General features: G+C 45.6%; 1 long non-coding RNA gene across 1 annotated transcript in view; it reads left to right on the top strand.

Annotated features, from left to right (window-relative positions):
- LOC138580550 (uncharacterized) overlaps window positions 1–18,263 on the top strand; it is a 289,036-nt gene extending 270,773 nt beyond the window's left edge. Inside the window, exons 4-5 of the long non-coding RNA XR_011304289.1 lie at window positions 4,243–4,439; window positions 15,307–18,263. This is a non-coding gene — a long non-coding RNA (uncharacterized lncRNA). The remainder of the gene's footprint in view (window positions 1–4,242; window positions 4,440–15,306) is intronic.
- Window positions 18,264–19,594: the final 1,331 nt, after the last annotated feature.

The following is a 19,594-nucleotide window of genomic DNA, read 5'->3' on the forward strand; positions in this document are numbered from 1 at the left end:
GGCTGTTTCATTTTAATAGCTCTCATTTTCTACTTAAGGGCCAAGGCATGAGCCATACAGGAAAGCAGTCAGTATAGCGCCAAGCGGAATAAGGATTGTGAGGTTGTGTTATGTTTTAAAGCTTTCATACTTGTCAATAATCACCATAGTGGTCTTACGCCACCTGCACCACGTCCAGTGCTTCAAATGGAAAAATAGAATTGCAGGTACACACCAAGCTACAAAGCCAGACATTCTGGTGCAGCGTTTATGGCGCCGGCCGTTTTGGCAGGGTACCTTGGCCACGGGTCCCTTTTAGGCACACCCTTTTGTTTGCAGGCAATGTCCAGTGAGTTTGAATTATGTGCCAAGGAGCACACACTTTGGAAAGCAGTGTATCCGAGATCCTTTCACACAAACCTCCAATTTGTTGTTATGCATTGTGTTAAGAAAGTTTGAATATCTATATTAAATTAGACTTTCTTTTTTGCGTATTAAACTAGCAGAAATCATATCTGTAAACTAGACTCTAGAAGGGGAGTATTATTATTGCCCACTTTCATTGCCTAATAAGAAATTCGATAGGCAACTAGAGCTGTGTGTGAGTTATCAGTCGAAAACTTTCCATCACAACTGCAATTACTTTGGAATATTAGATTAGGCACTGCTAATAACAAAGAAACATCTTTAAAAAGTAATTTCCCAGCCTTTCCAAATCCATCCCTGCTCCATCAAAGGACACCAATGGTAACAGGTGCAGCCCACTTAACGAAAAAGTGTTCCGCGCTGTGTGTGCTGAAAGCACAGTAGACACATGCTTGTCTCTCCTTTTGTTCAGCAGGATGGGCACTGAAGGAGACATTATGGGCAGTGCGTGTGGTGGAGAGAGGAGGAGCGAGAGGGCACAGCTTTTGCCAGCAAAGGGTGTGGAAGCGTAATCCTTTAAGTTGTGATAAAGTAAAATGAAAAGCGTTCATTTTCACCTGGCAATATAGTTGAGTACCCATACTCTCTTTCAGACTTTGAGAAGTACAGGAACTCAAATGCTCCAAAATAAGTAGTGCAAGTACTGAGGACCATTTAAAGCACCTGCCTTGTTGGAGAAAATGGTGTATGGTGCTGAAGGGAGAGTCCAAAGAATGCTCCTCATCACCCCCAGATTCATGTCACGACGAAGAGCCAGAAATGCTCGCAGCCACTCATCTTATTTCGGACGAATCCAGAGTGTACCAATGATTAACAAATACACTGAAAGGTATCCTCTCAGCCAGACATACAGACCGAAAACAATTCAAATCTTTATGAATGTAGGGGAAGAACTGGAGATTGTGGACAGAGACACCTATATGGACAGCCTCGACTAAAGCACTAAGAAGCCACGATGCTGACGTGATTAGTGACACCACGACGTAGCAGTGTTAGACATGAGGCAGACTCACAGTCCTGCACACACATTCCAGTTTGTGGAAATTCTGACAGCAGCCAAGGAATGTTTGTGGTGAGTGGTTATTCACCAATGAGAGCCGTTACAGATAAGGAAGATGGTTACACTCATTCATTTCAGGACTTGTAGAGCCCATTCAAGTATTGTGGCTAAAGACATTGATAAACACAATGAAAGAGAGAAAACGTCTAATCTATAGAGACATAATGTGACAGAATGCCATCTGTGATGGTGTGACAGCCTTTGCTTTTTTGATTTTTAGCCATACAATGATCCAGGTAATGCTGTCTCTGAAAGCAGGCTCTGCTAACCAGACTCACTTTCATAAATGCTGCATGCCAAAAGCATAGTGGGCCACATACCTGGATGTGGTCGTCTACTGACATTTTCCAGCAGCTGCCCTGCGGTGGCAACAGGCAAAGTTCAAAGATCACATGTACATTGCTGAACTCCGCTGCTAGAACACAAGGTTCCAATAGGTAGACGTGGCTTAATACCTATATGCGCCTCTGATTCAAAATATGATAATTGTGTGCCCCTGGTCAGCCTGGTGGCTCATTAATATCTAAATATAAGCCATGTCTGCTTAAGACATTGTGGCTACTAGGATCTCATAGTAATAAAGAAACACACATTTGGATGTCAAATAAGTGACAGATTTGTGAGGTGACTCATTCATGGCAGGACTGGTATGTATTATCTCTCTGGCCTGGGTGTCCAAACAACCACCATGTGGGGCCCCTCCAAGGAAGCTTTCCTTTTCATGCCCCTGAGGAGGGGTGCTACCTTCCTCCAGATGACAAGAACCCTCTGCGGGACGTCTTCTCGGACCCAGTTATTCAAAGACAGTCCCAACATAACAATGGTCTCCTCACATGAGGGTGCTGATTACTAGAGTCATTTTGAAGTAGGCAGACAGAGGAAGGTATGGAGGTGAAGTAGCCCATAGGAGGTTTAGCTCAGACAGGGGTCCCACCATCATGGATTCTGGAAGGGCATCCTAATATTCCTGTCTCCTTCTCTCTTCCTGCAGTCATCACACTCTGTTATGACATCAGAAGGCAAAGGCAGTTGTTACAGCAACCTGGATTGGACCTTTGACTGAATTTCCTTCTGTACCACCTTTGACGGAGGGGCATGACAGCAAGGGAATGATATAAGAAATCTTACAAACACTTCCTTGCATAGTGACTCATTCCTATATGGGCGGCCTCACCACTTCCATGGAGTTATATGTATTGGTACCCAGAGGGGGGGGGTTGCAGCCTCTCAGCCAATGAGGAGGCTCAGAACAGGCTCTGGCCTGTAACTATAGGCCCCGAAGAGGTAATGCCCCCACCCTACTCAGGGCGTATTGCTTAATTAAAATGGGTGACCTCATACGCTTTCATAGAAATGCACTCATTCCTGCATGAGTGGCCTCCTACACAGCCATGAAGACTCATTTTTGAAATAGGTGCCCCAAACACTCCCATGGAGAGTGACTCAATCCTACATGGATGACCTTATGCACTTCCATGGAGCCTTACCTCTTTGAACAGGTGGCTTCAAACACTTGCATGGAGATAGAGTCTTTCTTACATGCGGGCTTCATAGACTTGCAGGGAGTCTCGCTCATTCCTCCAGATGTGCAGGTCATGATAGAGAGGAATCACCGGAACTCTTTTGGTGTCTTGTTTGTGGCTTAGGAGTGCATTATGCAGGTCAAGAAAGAGGTGAATCGCTGGGGCTCTGTGGGTGTCTTGTTTGTGGCTTAGGAGTGCATTATGCAGGTCAAGAAAGAGGTGAATCGCTGGAGCTCTGTGGGTGTCTTGGTAGAGTTGTAGGACTGCATACAGCAGGTCAGGACAGAAGTCAATCGCTATCACTGGAGCTCTGCAGGTGCCTTGGTAGTGGTTTGGAAGTCCACACTGCAGCTCAGGATAGAGATTAATCACTCAAGCTCTCTATGTGCCTTGGTAATGGGATGGGAGCGCACGCTGCTGCCAGTGAGGGAGGGGGTGAATCGCCGGATTCCTGTGGGTGTCAGGCAATGGCATTGAGTATTCACTGCCCTTCGGAATAGAGGTGAACTTCGGGGCCTCTGTGTGTGTCTAGATAGTGGGACGGGAGTGCACACTGCAGGCCAGTGTAGTGGTGACTTCACTCGACTGTGGGTCTCTTGATAATGGGTCTGTGTGTCAAAAGAAAGTGGGAAATCTGCTAATGGCATGGGCCAGAAATAGACAGGCATCGGCAAAGCTGGTGACCATGAAAGGCCCACGTGTGTCAACCCCAAAATGACCAAGTAATCTAATGAATCGCCTTTTGAATTAGCTTCAAAACTAAGCAAACGCAATTTGACACTCCTCTTAAAAATCCTACTAAAGTGTATAAAAGTGTACATTATTTGGAGAAAATGATCAGTCCGCTTTGTCTTACTCTGGAAAGTCAGCCCCTGTTTAATAATAAGCAGCGCTCAGATGCCTGAGGGTTTGTAGCGCTATATAAATGCTAAATTATTATTATTATCTGTTAATTGATGAGAATGTACCTTCCTGCTTCCACAAGCCACCCTATAGGAACAGCTCACACCTTGTGCATATGAAAATCCCTGACAGACCATCCTTATCTCTGGAAGGATAGGCATAAACTGATGGGAATGTTGCAGAACTGCTTTTGCTCTGGTTTCATTATTTAGCCGTTGCACAAAGCTTGCCAAGGAGCTCAGGCAGTGATCATTACCTTCCAGGGATTTAGGATTCTGCAAATTAGGGACTGCATTGTTATTGGGCTGTCCATATACCCCTCACACCCAATCAACCTTTCTTTCACTGCAGCATGTTTCTCTTCACGTTCATGCACCTGCTGCATTGCCTTTAAGCCAAGGGATGCTGCCCCCGCCTCCATCATTGCGGTGCTCTTCAAGGAATCCACCCTCCACCATTTATCCTGCGCCCCATTTACTTGAGCCGAACCATCTGCAGGATTTCAGCATGATTCTGACACCAACGTTATGGAGCTACCTCAACATGTGGTGAGTGGGAGCTGGTGGGGTTGGGAGTCATTTCATTTAACGCTGTGGCTGCATGCACTGTGTGTGAAGAACTTGAGGATTGACTTCTGGGAGAAATAAGAAGGAATTATAGCCTTGCTCCAATCGCCTGATGAACGCTTGACAAACATGGTTGGCCACCCCACTGGGCTTTTTTGCCGGGATGGGCAATAGTCACAGCTGTCCACTTAGCACAGCGCCATTGCAAGTTAACGTGAGGTTTTAGGCTGCCCACCAACCAACATACTAAGGATGGTGAAATGGGTGCTTATATTTCAAGCAGCTGTTTCTCTGAACCAAAGGTTCTCGCCTCGCCCAAACCTCAGCCTGTACCTTATGGTAACAAGTGGTGCATCCAGAATGCCTCCTTTGTTCATCTGCCAATTCCCAGGTCCTTTTTGTACATGAGGTACAAGGTGTCTCATTTAAGATTCAATGTGATAGAGACAAAGAGAAGGAAAGAGAGGGAGGGCGGGAGAGAGAGAGAGAGAGAGAGAGAAAGAGAGAGAGAGAGAGAGAGAAGAGAGAGAAGAGAGAGAGAGAGAGAGAGAGAGAGAAACTCTGATGGTGCCTTTCTGCAGGAGGGCAGAGGTAGGAGTGCAGGGGCGACACCCGATTGTTTGGCATTGTAAAGCATGCTCCCCACTTCACCCCGTATGACTCCCTTCTCAGATCTCCCACTGCCTTAAACTTCATATTTGTATGTGTAGACAGACAGACAGACAGACACACACACACACACGGAGTAAGCTTTCCTCTTCACGCCTATTACACCACCCATAACAGTGGCTAACCACACCCAAAGTGCTGCAGTCTTTCAGATGTTGAACTTCGCAGACATGATGGTGCTTTACTCTTGTAAAAGGGTGGCATCAAACACTGCCATGTAACTCACTCATACCTACGCAGGTGGCCTTATGCACGTCCATGGAGACTCACTTATTTAAACCGGTGACTTAATGCCCTCGGAGACTAACCCATTCCTACATGAATGTCCGCAAACACGTCCATGGCGTCTTACTCATTCAAAAGGGTGAATTAATATACTTCCATTGATACTATCCCATTCCTACACAGATGGCCACAAATATGTCCATGAAGACTCACTGATTTAAATGGGTTGCCTCATACACTTCCATGGAGACTGACCCACTCTTACATTGTGGCCTCATGCAGTTCCATGATAGTTGACTCATTTAAACAGGTGGCCTCATTCCCTGGAGACTGACTCATATAAACAGGCAGACTTCAAACAATTGCAGGCCAACTCATTCCTGCATGTTTGGCCTCGTAGACATCCATTGTGTTTTACTCATTTAAAAGGGTGGCATCAAACACATTCATTGAAACTCAGTCATTCCTACACAGGTGGCCTCATCTACATCCATGGAGATTCACTTGTGTAACCTGCCACATCAGGCATCATGGAGACTGACTCATTTCTACATGGATGGATGCACACATGTCCAGGGAGACACACATATTTAAAGAGGTGGCCTGATACACTTGCCTGGAGTCTAACTCATTCCTACATGGGGAGACTCATAAAGTACCGTCGAGTCTCATTTATTCGTACACAGTTGGCCTCATACACTTGAGGCTAGAGGTGAATTGCTGGTGTCTTGATATCGGGATGGGAGTGCATTATGCAGGTCAGGATAGAGGTGAATCGCTGGAGCTCTGTGGGTGTCTTCATGGTGGGATAGGACTGTATACCACAGATCAGGATAGAGGTTCATTGTTTGTAGATTTGTGGGTTTCTTGCTGGCGCAATGGCAGCGCACACTGCAGAACAGGATGGAGGTGAATCACCGGAGCTCTGTGGGTGCCTCGTTTGTGAGTTCGGAGAGCATTATGCAGACAGACCTGAATCGCTGGTGGTCTGTGGATGTGTTGGTAGTGGGCTGGGACCGTGTACTGCAGGTCAGGATAGAGGTGAATCGCTGGATCTCTGTGGGTGTCTTCATATTGAGATAGGACTGTATACCACAGATCAGGACAGAGGTTCATTGTTGGAAATTTATGAGTTTCTTGCTGGCGGAATGCAGAACACACTGCAGGTCATGATAGAGGTGAATCGCTGGAGCTCTGTGGGTACCTTGTTTGTGAGTTCAGATTGCATTATGCAGGTCAAGACAGGACAGACGTGAATCGCTGGTGTTCTGTGGATGTGTTGGTAGTGGGCTGCGACTGTGCACTGCAGGTCAGGATAGAGGTGAATCGCTGGAGCTCTGTGGGTGCCTTGTTTGTGAGTTCAGGGTGCATTATGCAGACAGACGTGAATGGCTGGTGCTCTGTGGATGTGTTGGTAGCGGCATGGGACTGCGTACTGCAGATCAGGACAGAGGTGCATCACTGGAGCTCTTTGGCTATCTTGGTAGTGGGATGTAAGTGCACAATGCAGGTAAGTCCAGAAGTGAATCACTGGAGCGCTCTGTGAGTCTTGGTAATGGGCTGGGAGTGCATAGTGTGACAGGTGTGCCAGGAGGTGAATCACCGGACGTCTGTGGGTCTCCAGACACTTGGATTGAAGGGTTTACTGCAGGTCAGGGTCCAGGTGAAACACTGGACCTCTGTCAGTGTCCAGGTGTTGGGATGCGACAGAATACTGCAGGCCTGGATAGAGGTAGCTTGATGGAGATTTGTGAGCTCCTGGGCAATTGGGAGGCCTTTGTGTCAGGAGAAGGAAGACAATTTGCTAACAGCAAATTAGGCGGAAATAGGCAGGCAAGGGCAAAGCTGGTGACCATGAATGGCCCATATGTTAGTCAGAAGGCAGTGGAGCATGACCATGCAATCTAATGGAGGCCACGTGGCCAACACATATTTCATTTCATAGCTTCTGCAAACTATGCAAACACAATTGGACACTCATCCTAGAAATCTTGCAAAATGTGTAAAAGGGTACATTATTTGGAGAAATGAATACATAATCCCCACCCATTCTCAGCCCTCAAACCCACTTTTGTGTCTTGATATATCACACAAATGCTGAAAATGACCACATGGATACAACATGGATAATACATTGGCCTTTTCCAACCGTTTGGAATTAGCTTGCAACTGCGAAGCACAACCTTCTGACAATCCTCCCAGAGATCATGACCAATTGTGTAAAATTGCCAATGTTAAGTCTCAGATCAGTCAACCCCACTTTACGACAGAAAGGCAGCCCCTCTGCCTTTCATAGAGCAATAGCCGTTAAGCCCCTGCCTGGCTCCGGGAGACCCCCATGCAGGGAGCACTCACACCTTGGCATACGTTCATTGCTGGAAGTACATCCCTTAAGTGAGATGAAAGTGTAGTCCTGCTTTCAATATTTAGCTGTTATGATATGGTATGATATGATATGGCATTTATAACGCGCCCGAGTGCAGGGTTAGTCAGGTGAGCAGTGCAGGTGTGAGACGATGGCAGGGGGGGACCTGAGCCCGAGAATTAGGGTGTCCAGGTAGCCAGAGTGGTTCAGGTTTCAGCCAGGAGGTCAGCAGAGGTGAGGAGGAGAGAAATCAGAAGCAAAGAGAAAGGTTTTGAGGTGCTTCCAGAAGCAGAGATGGTTCTCCTCAAGTTTAAGGGAGGCAGGGAGGCTGTCCAAGAGGCAGGCACCAACCGAAGAAAGAGATCTACCACCAACTCGTTGCTTGGAGAAGCAACTGAGCCTGAGGGGGTTGGAGGCAGATGAGCGGAGAGCTCGAGAAGGAAGGCATTTAGGAAGGGAGAGTTGAAGATATTGAGGACCCAGGCCTCAGAAGGCCTTGTGGACGATGCAGAGGGTTTTGAATGTAATCCTCACAGCCACCGAGTGTGCAGAGATTTCAGTCCTGGAGAGATACGATCCCTGGGCTTGAGGCCAAGATCAAGTCTTGCAGTCCTGTTTTGGATAAACTGCAGAAGGCGGAGAGTAGAAGCAGGCAGATTTAGAAAGAGGCTGTTTCAATAGTCCAGCCTAGGGAGAACCAGAGCTCTGGAGACAGTGAGCTTCTGGGGGAAGGAGAGGAAAGGAAGAATCCCTCTGAGGAGGTGCAGCTGGTAGTGTGACTTCTTAGAGACGTCAGAGATGTGAGGAGAGAAGGAGAGTGTGGAGACGAAGATCATCACAACGTTTCTAGCCTTGCTGGTGGGAGCACGAAGAGGGCCAAGAGAGGCCGGCCAGAGAGCTACAGGGAAGGAGGGAGCGGGTGTGCTGATGAGGAGAATCTCGGTTTTCCTGGCATTAAGGCAGAGGTCATTGGCGGCACACCACTCCTGGATAGCAGACATACAGTCAGAGATGAGGGAGGGAGAGGAGGTGGCTGAGGATAGCCTGAAAACGAGCTAGATGTCATCAAAAATCATTCCCCAAAGCTTTCCAAGGAGCTCAAGCAGAGAACATTCCCAAGCAAAGGACCGGAGATACTGCACATTTGTGATTGCAGTCCATCCTATCCCCCATGCCCAAATGTCCATCTTTCACTATCAGCATGCTTCTGAGCAACCTCTTGCAGATGCTCCATGCAGCATCCCCTTTGGGCCAGGGGTGGTATCCTCAGCTTGGTACAGCTCTTTGAGTAATCCACACTTCACCTTTTGCCCTTCCCATTTCCTTGTGTAGAGGCCCCTGCAACCTTTCTACATCATTCTGAAACCAGAGTTTTGGAGCGGCCTCAAAACCCGATGAGTGGGGTAGGATGTCGAGCGGAGTGAATTTCATTTTGACTTATGACTGCATGGATTGTGCTTTGTCCTGATGGGAGCAAGTTAGAGTGAGTACTGAGGCAGTTCTCAGCCTGACAATGAACATATTAAGGAAGGGGAAAGGGGATGCTGGTGTACTCAGATTTCAAGCAGTCCTTGCTCTGAAACAACATGTCTTGGCTTCCATAAACCTCTGCATGTGACTCATGGTAACAAGTGGAGTGCCCTGACTATCCCCTTGCCTCATCTGTTAATTCCAAGATCCTTGTTAGAGATGGGGTAGTAGTCCCAGGGAGGATATAAGGTTGTTTGGCCTAGTAGGGCCGACTCTCCATTTCTCCATGACTAACCGACTTCCCACTAAGATCCCCTAGCACCTCACTCTACACACAAACACACACAGACATGAAACATGTAATACATTCCTATCACACTCCCCCATGTCAGTAGCTAACCAGAGTCAAGGTGCCATACTCTTTTTGATGTTAAGCTCTTCACCACATTTGATAACATACTCCCAAGCAACTCTGCTAATTCCATAAAAGCAAAATGGCACCCAGTCTTCTGACCTGTACCCATCAACAGCACAGGCTTTGTAGCCCTGATGGCTACAAGATTATTCTCTCCCCCAACCACTCTCTCTATCCCTCCCCCTCTGAATGGTGTACCACGCCCTTGTACTCGTCCTCGGAAAAAACCTTGAAACGCGATGACCTCCTCCACCAGGCCACACTTAAAGCCTGCTTAGCCAACAAACACCTCACCGACATCTGCATCCTTCTTGAAGACATTGACCTAGACATTCTCGCTCTTACCGAAACATGGTTCAATGCCAGCTCAGTCACTGCTTTTGACTCCCTTCTCCCTGATGACTACAAGATGATTTCCGAGCCATGATCTAACCGTGCTGGCGGTGGAATTGCCTTAATCTTCCCTGAGTGGGTTAATTCCTCCCTCATACCCACCCAGCCTAGCTCTTCCTTTGGGAGCCTGGTTTGCAAGTCGGTCATCTCTTTCTCCTCCTCTCTGAACATTGCCACTAACTACAAGCCCCCTGGCGCTACCACCCTGTTCCTCTCTGAATGGGCTGATTTCTGCTCCTCTCTACTCTCAACCACCTCTAAATTCCTTCTCTTGGGTGACTTCAACATCTACTTGGACTCTTCAGTCACAGCATCTACTCTCTTCCTTGACCTCTGCACCTCACTCTCCCTCTCCTTTCTCCCTTCTGGTCCAACACACGCGGCTGGTCAAACACTTGACGCCCAAATCGACTCTGATCCCTCACTCTCCCCCCACAATGACCACACCTCCCTCCTGGTAAGACCACTCTCTCATCTCCTCTTAACCGGGTCCCCTTGGCCCTCTGACTGCACTTCCTCCAGCTCTGCCAACCTTGTTCACGAACATCTCTGGTCATGAGGAACTACCTGAAACCTGCCTCTAAGCTTAATACCTGGTGCAACTCCGAACTTGCAGCGCTGAAACGCAAGTGCAGAGCTGCAGAACAGAAGTGGCTAACCTCAGACTCACCCTCTGACAAACTGGCCTGCCCCCTGCTCCAAAGGCATTACAGACTCTTCATCCATGCCAGCGAAAGGGGCCCACATCCAGGCACAAGAATCTGTTGCATCCAACAACATGGCTGAACTCTTTACAATCTGCAGGGAACTAGCCAACCCTTCTGCAATCTCCTCCTCCCCTCTTCAACACACTGACCACACACTTTACCACCAAACCTATGGACATCCTGAGCACACTGGCTACCCTCTCCCTTAACCTGGCCCACATTCCCTTGCCTCCTATGGCCACATTCCCTTGCCTCGTATGGCCTCCCATTCTCATTCTTCCTCTCTCCCATCCTTCTCTCCTGTCACACCTAATGAGGTCACCAGAGTTGACCGATCTATGAAGTTCTCCTCCAAATAGGTCTCCCCTTGCTCCTCCAGAACTATCAGAGACAACATTGGCTATCTTGCCCCTGCACTCACTGATTTCTGCAACCACACATTTGCTACTGGATTGTCCCCTCCTCCCTCAAGCACTCCCTTGTGCGCCCTTCTTCTGAAAAAACCTTCAGCAGACCCTACTTGTCCAGCCAAGTACCGCGCTATTTCTATCACCGCCTTCCTTGGGAAACTCGTGGAGAAGTTGGCCTTCCCCCAACTTCCCTAACACATGGAACTTGTTGCCGGTCTCCACGACCAACAATCTGTATTCCGAGCATCCAGAGGCACGGAAACTGCTCTTCTGAACACCTGTGAAGAACTGCCCGCCTCTCTGGATTCTAACTCTCCAGCTGTCCTCATTCTACTCGATCTCTCCTCTACCTTTGACACGGGTCAACCACTCCATCCTCATAAAAGGGCTCCATGCTACCCTGGGTACCTCGGAGCAGGCACTGGGCTGGCTGACCTCCTTCCTAACTGACCGACCGTCCCAAGTTATTCTGGGAACCTTGTTTATTTGTTTGTTTGTTTATTTTATTTATATCGCGCACCTGACCTGGAGGTAATTGGGCGCTAGAGGATAGTAAAGGTTACAGGCATATTATAGACAGTTAGGTATATGAATACAATTTAAACATTCAAGGAAAAAATTACAGTGGTGCATATATAAATAATAGACATTATACATATTATACATAGGTCATAGCAGTAGTATGGGATGGATGATACATACATGGGCGGACCACCTAGTGGTCATTGGTATCAAGAGTTCATATTTTATGTTTTGTTGAGTATCCACATGATGATATGTCTTCTGAATTTATTGAAGGTTTGAATAGTCTGAATATTCTGAGGGATAGTGTTCCAAAGCTGGGCGGCAAATACCGGGGAGCTGGAGCCACCGGCTCTTTTTAGATTATATTTAGGCACCACCAGACATGGTATGTTGGATGATCTAGTGATTCTGTTGGAAACCTTCCATGTGACCTTATCTGTGAGGTGGGGGGGCTTGGTAATTAAGCGCTTTGTGAGTGAGGCAGATAGCTTTTAGGTCAATTTTGTCATGTATAGAGAGCCATTTGTAGTGCTTTCTAGTTTCTGATATGTGCTCTCTTTTGGAAATATTTAACGCTGCTCTGAGCGCATTGTTTTGCATAGTTTGGAGTTTATTTACGAAGGTTTTGTTAGCTCCTAGATAAAGGCTGTTGCAATAACCCAGTTTGGATTTATGTCTGCTCTCGCCAGCGTAAGGCAGCTGGTGGAGGATAGTAAAGGTCTACAGGCTCTGAAGGTCTACAGGCTCTGATCAACTTGCCTGTGTAGGCTGTGGCCGATGAGGTCATGTTAATCTGCTTAATTAGGTTAGACTGGGCATCGAGGTAGAAACCTAAAGTTTTTACATGCTTGGCAATGGGTATACTGTTCCCATCGATGTGGATATTTGTGTAGTGAGGACTAAGTTTGAGAAGGTTATTAGATGATCCATGTGTGGCCATCCATGCCTGAATGATGGTGTAGACTTCGTTGATCCACGCAACGTCTATATCATAGGTACCTGAAAGAGGTAGGAGTATCTGGGTGTCATCCGCATAAGTTGTGTAGGTGACACCCAGACGGTCCAATTTGTCAAATAGTGGCTTTGGATCCAGGTAACTGCCGAACTGGAGAAATGGGCCGCTGAGGATAGGTGGTTACATAGTATGGAGTGATCAACCAGATCAAAAGCCGCAGAGGTCGAGTATAAGTAGGATGGCCATATTTCCCTTGTCTTTTAATTCATCGATCTGGTTTTTGAGGTCGACAAGTGCGGTTTCTGTTCCATGCTGGGGTCTGAAGCCAGATTGACGTGTACCGAGTAATTTGTGTGCTTCAAGATAATCTTGTATTTGCAAATAGGCTATTCTGTCCAAACTTTTCAGTAGAAACGGGACTGTCGTAATTGGTCTGTAGTTAGTGGGTATAGCCGGGTCAAGGGTCTGTTTTTTTAATAGTGGTAGAACCCAAGACTGTTTGAGGTTGCTAGGGACAGAGTTGTTAGAGAAGGAGGAATTTACACGTTTAGTAATGAATGGGGCAAGGTCTCTCGCTGCATCTTTTATAATCTGTGCTGGGCAGCTATCACCCTTACAATTAGATGGTTTTAGAGATGCAATGATTTTGTGGACTTCAGGAATGGTGACTTTTTTAAATGTGAAACCTGAGTTAGTGTGAGGGGCAGGGGTAGGTACTGGTGTATTGACTGTTAGTTGGGATCTTTTGTCAGCTATTTTAGTCTGCAGTCCTTTAATTATATTGGAGAGGGCATTTTGAATGCTGTTGCACCAGGCTTTATCCTTGGTGCATGTATCTGGTGGTGGGTTGGGGTTCTCTAGTTCTCTTAGAATGTTGAATAATTCTTTAGTACTGGAGCTAGCTTGGGCTATTCTGTTGTTATAGGTTTCTTTTTTAGACTGGATTATCTTATTTTTGTAGGTGGTAGTGCTAATGGTAAGGTTAGTTTTGTTTTCGAGTGTAGGGGATGATTTCCAGCGTGCTTCCCATTTTCTTTTTTCAGTACAGAGTGTTTTTATTTCTGGAGTGAACCACGAGTTAAGATGGGCTTTAGGTTTGCTTTTTCATAGTTTTAGCGGGGTAGTTCTACCTCTTTGTTCACCTGTGGTGACCCCCAGGGGTCCAACCTCTCCTTGGCTCTTTAACACTTACCTTACTCCGCTGCCAGCCATCATTTCCTCCTTCTCCCCCAACTTCCAGTGCTATGTTTATGACACACAACTCTTCTTCAAACTTCCTGCTGACCCTCTTGCTTCTTCCATCATCCCGGACTGCCTATCTGCCATCCAGTCCGGGTGCACTTCCAACGATATCTGCCTCAATGCCATCAAGACTGAGATCCTTCCTATTGGGACCCTTGCTCCCTCTTTCTTCCCCACACTCTGGCCATTCTCTATGGGCTCTGCCTCTTCTTTATCTGAAGCCAGAAACCTTGGAGACATCTTCATCTCCCCTCTTTCCTCTTGGGAGGATAGTTCAGCGGCAACATGCTTGTCTTGGAAGCAAGACGACGCAGAGCCACACAGGTCCGATCCCCGGGTCTGTACTTCTGGGTATTAAGCGCGTAATAAATAACCTATCATATCATATCAAGACATTGCCAATAAATCTTTATAACAGACATAACATTGCAAGAAGTCCAACTCTAAGGAATTCTCCCTTTTCTCACTTTCCCCCAGAAACTCAATGTTACAAGAACTCTGGTTCTCTCTAGGCTAGACTACTGCAATAGTATTCTCTTGAATCTACCCTCCTCCTATCTAACACCCTTCAAGCTAATCCACAATAGGGCAAGAAGACTTATCCTTGGCCTCAAGCCCACAACTGCATCTCTCCTGCTATAAAAACCCTTCACTGGCTTCCGGTTGCTGCAAGGATCAAGTTCAAATCCCTCTGCATTATCCATAAGGCTGTCTGGGGCCGGGGCCCATGCTATCTGCAACTTGCTCTTACTAAATTCTCTCCCTCTAGACCTCTACGTTCCTCTGGTACCAACTCTCTGTGTGTCAAGCGCTCTGCTAAACAGAGGTCCGGAGGCTGATCTCTTTCCTCAGCTGGCTCCCTCCCATGGAACATCCTCCCACTTCCTCTTTGTCTTGAGCCGGACCTCCTCAAATTCCAGAAGCTCCTCAGGACTTTCCTTTTCACCTCCTCCTTCCCTTCCTCCCTCCTCTGCTAATCTCACAGTCGCTGTGATTGGTGATCAGGGCCCGTATGTGTCCTTTGGAGCCCTGGCCTCCCACGCGAAATCACCTCAGCCTCTGCCTACACACAGCACTTGCCCTGGCACTTACTGACCTTCACCACGATAGGCCTGCACATACCCCTTTATTATTATAGCTTAAAGATCCCTAGCACTTCCTACACTGGGCAATCATACCTGCTGCTCATGAACATGGGCTCCCCAGCACGTACCCCCCTCTTCCTCTTCCCCCCTCCACTCTCTGCACTTGCATGCTCTGAATGCTCACATGGGCTAGTAGGTTCGTCTTTGATCCTCCTGCGTATTAATAGTTTTCTATCCCTTGTCCCCTCCCTCTTGCCCTGTGGGTGCTTTGAAACACAATCTACTTGTTGCAGAAGTGCCTAACAAATGCACAATAAATAAATAAACAAATAAATAAATGTGCTTCACCTGCTGTCCTATTAACAACCCCCTCATTCTTTTCTTACAGAGCCATGCCCAGCAGGCCCAAAAAGCATGGCATAAAGTTACTATATAAGACCTCTTTACGCGACATACACAATGATTGTTAAGAGCCTGCGATAAAGCTAGTGGAGGAGTGAACATGGAAACAGGGAAACAAGCTTCAGGCACTCCACACTGGCTTTCAGAACCATATTGGCCCAAACCATGATTACCATGTTTACCTGATGTACCCATGGCTTCCCTTTTACTCCAAATTTACTCTGGAAATAGGTGAACCAACCCTACATTTTTTAGATGTGGAGTTGAAGCTCACAGACAACAAGCCAGTCACTACTGCTTATCAGAAACCCAGAGTTGTAAACAATCTACTAGAGTATGCCAGCATTCACCCAAGAGACATTACGAATAGCCTTGCATACAGCCAGGTGCTTAGGCTCAAAAGAATCATCACGTATCCAGAAACACTCAATTTAGAATGTCAGAACTTGAAGGAACGCTTCAGAAAGAGGGGCTATCCGGATGAGGTGTTAAGCGATGCATCTAGAAGAGCTGAACCAGTCACCAGGGAATCTTTATTAATGGTCGTACATAGAGAAACAGACACACCACTTCTATATGTGTCTAAATATGCGAGACAGAGTTTTCAGATTACTAGAATCTTGAAGAAAAATTGGAAGATTCTTCAGCATGATCCCCAATTGCAAAGAATATTCACTAAACCACCAATGATGGCCTATAAACGGGGCACCAATCTTAGAGACCGTTTAGTAAAAGCAGAAAAAGCACCTAAGGACAGACAGACAACACGGAACACTCGGAAGAAGGGGACATTTCCCTGTTTGGGATGTCAGAACTGTAATAGTGTAATGAAGGGGGATACCATTACACACCCACGTACAGGCAAAGTATTTAAAATCAGGGATTGCTTAACATGTATGACATCAGGAGTTGTTTACGTTATAAAATGTCCATGTGGCCTACTGTATGTAGGACAAAGAGAAAGAAAGGCAAAAGAACATTGGACTGAACACAAATCTAATTTTCGTACAGGCAACTTGAAGACTTCATTGGCAAGGCACTTTAAAGAAAAACGTCACACAATTGCACGAATGCAATTTAAAATAGTGGAGGTAGTAAAAACACTGCCGAGAGGAGGTGACTTCAATTCCCGCCTTCTCCAAAGAGAAATGTTCTGGATTCATTTGTTGGTGACGGTACATCCAAAAGTAATGAACGAGGTATTTAGCCTGAATTGCTAGCACAGAGAGTGTGATTTTTAAGATGAGGATGGTCTTTTTGTTGATATAATCCACACTTGATGAAGCTAGGAACTAGCTGTGAATAGTAATGGCCCACAAGGTGGGTTCATCACAATGGAATGTATAAGAATACCCATAACATGGAATGTTGGATACAAAATCAATGCAATGTATAGAACTTAAATGCATGTATAGGAATGAAAGATGTACACATTTCTTGTACAAATTTATTGTAGGAAGATGTTTGCTTCAATAACAGGACATGGGGCAGTTTCAAAAATGATATATTGATATGTGTTTCAACAATACAAGAAGTACATAATCTGAGAGAAGGGCATATACAACCTAAGTGCACAGAATATACAGACAATCTCTGTAAAGACTCACTACCCAGCGCACACCGCATACTCTAATCATACAGAATTAGATCTCACACCGAGTTGACTTTTCAGCATGCCTTAAGTTAATTTTCTCCATTATGGAGCGATAGAAATAGACTAAGTGTAAGAAGCGGGTATGTAGATGGTAGATCCTGGACACAGGTTGGAAAGAATGAGCGTATGAATCACTATGGCACTGATTACTCAAAATATTGCGATGGATCTGCAATCAATTTAAACAGGTTACATCTGGGCTAATTGATAGGAATTAATATCACTGCTCCCAATACCTATGTAGACAAATCCACTGGGCTTGTTGAGATGGCACCAGTCCAATATGGCTGCCATATTTTCAAACCCGGTGGGGGAAGCTGGCCCTGCAGTTGATAGCCATCGCGTGATCGCTTCACGGTCTTACTAAGCGGTATGCCACAGCACCTCTCCAACAGGACGCTGGATGTGTAGATAATCACCTGTACACATCGGAGAGCTAATTCTCAAGCGTAGAGGTAAAAACTACATGTTGGTCAATGGAAACTGTAGATTAGTATGCATTTAGCCAGGTTTGGCGAGAGAAATGGTTTATAGACACACGTCAATATTTTTTCCGACCAGAGAATCAAAGGACAGTCGCATGATATACTTCCCAGAACTGAAGTCGCATTATCCATCAGCCGCCTCATATTTTTTCCATTGGGACACAAACAATGTTAGGACCTATGTATAGACACAAACCAAAGATATGGGCATTGAAGAAGTGATAGAGTCGTTCTCTTTTTTTACAGTGTTCCACAGATAGGAAGTTGTTTACCTGGATTCAAATCTCTAAATATTGTACCGTGCAGTGCTGTGTCCTCCATGATTTTGGAAATAGGTACGTAGACATGCTGGGGCATGTAATACGGGAACTATAAGGTTTATAGATCCACTTTCCTTGAAGCTGCACACCAGACATAGAGTGAGGGCTTGCATGTGGTATAAGAAAGATTTAAAGTCACTAAGGGGCCCCCTGGTATCCCTGTATTTTGAACAGGTAGCACGGGTGGCATGCAAAAGATAGAGATGCGGTGGTGGTGCAAACTGGAAAGTGACTCTGGCATGTTTAAACTAGGATGTGAACCCTTGGCAAATTACTGAACTTTGTTCACAAACTATGGTGGTGGTCTTTGAAGGTTTTTGTATAACAAGGAACATATCAGTAAAGTTTATCTTTTTGCATTGAATTTAGCTCTTGAAGAAGGAGATCTGCATGAAAAACTCATTGTTGTTTTGAGATTAAAGAATATATAAGAAATAAGTGTGTGCTTTGAAGTGTACTTTATAGTTTGTAGAATCTCTTAAACCATTGTTTAAATGATCTAATTTAACCAGTTATCTAGCATTGTGGTGTGCAGGGGACAGGATGGCCCATAGGCCGGGCTCTAATCTATGCATTGAAACTCACTGCTTCATGCCAGGGTGGTTTTACCTCCCCTGCAAACAGTCAATACGGTAAAATAAAGTAGCAGTGGATTTGCTATCTGTTTTAAACGTGCATGGTAACAGTCCATATTTAGATTCCCTTTTAGTTTTGTCAATAAACGATTGCATTGGGACACAGCTAGGCAGAAGGTGGGACAAGAGGATGGACACATAGCATGTAGATGCCGTTTGATTATTTACTCACCCATTGACTGCCCATGGCCATGCTAATCCCATACTAGCATAATGCTGGGTAATCCCCATCCATCAGCGGTGGCTGGGGGAATATAACTATACGACACAAGCATAAGGTTCCTTAAATAAGTACTCCGAGGTAGGGTATCATCACCAGGCATCACTTGCCACTTGTCAAGTATCAAACACCAAGATACACCCGAAAAGGCGATAAAGAAATATTCAATAACTGATTCCAATAATTCAAAAAAGTAACACCATGCAGTCAAAATGAATTAACTCATTCTAATTATCACAAGATTGTCCCAAAAGTAACAGTTCTAGCAACGCATCCGTAAAACACACAGGGAACAATTCCCTCGGCAGATGCACTTTAAAGTAGTGGATAGAAAAGGTAGAAGACCCAAAGGGCGTGGTTGTGTTTGAATCTTCATCAAGTGTGCCTTGATAGCGGATGAATCCCGTGGTTAGATAACCAGGGTGTTCAAGGGTTCACACAGTAACAAAGAGGTGAAACATGGAAAAAATAACCCAATATATTAAATAGAGAAATAGAGAAAAAAACGAAACGTTAATTTCCATGTTTTTCAAACATTCTCAAACGTAAATTGCCTGTGTATTTTCTTTCAATTTGTGGTTTAGATCCCTTCATTAATGGTTTGTTTCAATAATACACAGAGATTTAATAGTTATAAAGTTACTTTCTTTGAGAAAAAACAGAGGGAGCGTCTGCCTAATCCCTTACACTGTGCTATAAATAGATGTTTTGAGTTTTTTCTCTCCTATGTGCTAAAACACATGTACGGTACTGTTGTGACCAGCAGGATTGTAGGAAATTAGCAGGTCTCAATTTCATGATTAGGTGTTGCTTTGTGTTGTTTTATCATAATAATAGCAATTTGTGTTTTATCTAGTGCCTCATGCTAGCTTCCAAGCACTGTAATAACAGGTGTTACTAATGATCCATGTTTTCATGATACTTGATTTATCAACCTTGTAAGAATGAAAGTTTAAGACG

The sequence above is a fragment of the Ambystoma mexicanum genome, chromosome 3p (genome assembly GCF_040938575.1).
Source record: "Ambystoma mexicanum isolate Mex_15411 chromosome 3p, UKY_AmexF1_1, whole genome shotgun sequence".
In the NCBI taxonomy this organism is placed as follows: Eukaryota; Metazoa; Chordata; class Amphibia; order Caudata; family Ambystomatidae; genus Ambystoma; species Ambystoma mexicanum.